This window comes from Phaethon lepturus, unplaced genomic scaffold (genome assembly GCF_000687285.1).
Source record: "Phaethon lepturus isolate BGI_N335 unplaced genomic scaffold, ASM68728v1 scaffold20104, whole genome shotgun sequence".
NCBI lineage: Eukaryota > Metazoa > Chordata > Aves > Phaethontiformes > Phaethontidae > Phaethon > Phaethon lepturus.
Genome location: NW_010537465.1, coordinates 18,218 through 20,278, shown reverse-complemented (window position 1 = coordinate 20,278; position 2,061 = coordinate 18,218). Strand labels below are relative to the sequence as shown.

The following is a 2,061-nucleotide window of genomic DNA, read 5'->3' as shown; positions in this document are numbered from 1 at the left end:
GGAAGAGGTGCAAAACCCTTAACTTCTATTACCTACTGTAACCATTAGACAGTATCACAAACTCTAGCACACAATGTTTCCTTAAGATAAAGTCTTGCTCTACTAAGAAAAACCTACAGTACAAAGCCAGTAATCTGCACTAATGGCAGATGAACTATTAAGTGTTAGTAAGTGTCAAGAATTGGCATGTACATGAATAACAATAAAAATCAAGGGCAATGCACAACAAAATATTGAGTCATATATTTGCAGAAGGACAATCTGCTTCATAATTCTTCACACCACTATAATAAATCTTATTTTGAACATAACTCCTTCCTTAGGAGTACTAAGTCTGATGTTAACTCTTTTATATGATACGCTCCTTGGGCAAGAATTGTCTATATCTCATATAGACTCTAGCACAATGTCAGCACTTAACAACTGATAAATAAGTAATGAAGACTTAGTGATGTACTATTCACAATAGAATTCTTACTAACTCTGCAAGGCAACGTGACAAATCAGAATTTAAAAGCCAGAAATGGAAGAAATGTGCAGACTGTCCAGTCCATTTATCTTGAAAGCTAAACTGCTCCCTCTACTACATAGCCCAACTTCTTAACAGACAAACTTTGTAAGTATTTCAAATGACAGTGGCCCACGGGAGTCTGTTTTTCCACTCAGGAGTTAACTGTTGCAAGGAGTTTAGAATAGATATAAACTGTTTCCCTTTTCTTTAATGCTTACAGCCTTACCACAACCACTCCCCTCTTTAGTTCTTAATATTTACATATTTACACGTTATTTATATGCTGATGGATAAAATCACAGAATTGTTAAGGTTGGAAAAGACCTTTAACATCATCAAGTCCAACCATCAACCTAATACCATCATGCCCACTAAACCCTGAAGTGCCACGTCCACACATTTTTTGAACACTTCCAGGAATGGTGACTCCACCACCTCCCTGGGCAGCCTGTTCCAAGGTTTGACCACCCTCCCAGTAAAGAAATTTTTCCTAATATCTGTGTAAACCTCCCCTGGCACAGCTTGAGGCCATTTCCTCTTGTTCTATCCCTAGTTACTTGGGAGAAGAGTCCAACACCCACCTCATAACCCCCTTTCAGGTGGTTGTAGAGAGTGATAAGGCCTCAGCCTCCTCTTCTCCAGGCTGAACAACCCCTGTTCCCTCAGCCACTCCTCATAAGACTTGGGGTCTAGACCCCTCACCAGCTTCGCTGCCCTTCTCTGGACATGCTCCAGCAACTCAATGTCCTTCTTGTAGTGAGGGGCCAAAACTGAACACAGTATTCAAGCTGCGGCCTCACCAGTGCCGAGTACAGGGGCGCGATCACTGCCCTGCTCCTGCTGGCCACACTATTTCTGATACAGGCCAGGATGCTGTTGGCCTTCTTGGCCACCTGGGCACACTGCCGGCTCATGTTTAGCAGCTGTCAACCAGCATATACAGGTACTTTTCCACCGGGCAGCTTTCCAGCCACTCTTCCCCAGGTCTGTAGCGTTGCATGGGGTTGTTGTGACCAAAGTGCAGGACCTGACACTTGGCCTTGTTCAACCTCATACAACTGACCTCTGCCCATCGATCCAGCCTGTCCAGATCCCTCTGCACAACCCTCCTGCCCTTGAGCAGATCAATGCTCCCGCCCAACTTGGTGTCATCTGCAAACTTACTGAGGAGCCACTCGATCCCCTCATCCAGGTCATCAATGAAGATATTAAACAAGACCAGGCCCAAAATTGAGCCCTGGGGAACACCCCATGCAACCGGCCACTAACTGGATTAACTCCATTCCCCACAGCTCTCTGGTCTCAGCTGTTCAGCCAGTTTTTTACCCAGCAAAGAGTACACTTGTCTAAGATACAAGTTGCCAGTTTCTCCAGGAGAATGCTGTGGGAGACGCTGTCAAAGGCTTTACTGAAGTCCAGGTAGACAACATGCACAGCCTTTCCCTCATACACTAGGCAGGTCGCCTGGTCATAAAAGGAGATCAGGTTGGTCAAGCAGGACCTGCCTTTCATGAACCTGTGCTGGCTGGGGCTGATGCCTTGGATGGTCT

The 2,061-nt window shown here is 45.3% G+C and overlaps 1 protein-coding gene across 1 annotated transcript in view; it reads right to left on the bottom strand.

Moving 5' to 3' along the window:
• IPO8 (importin 8) overlaps nt 1-2,061 on the bottom strand; it is a gene marked incomplete at its 5' end in the record, with an annotated part of 38,088 nt that overhangs the window by 25,886 nt on the left and 10,141 nt on the right. The window lies entirely within an intron of this gene.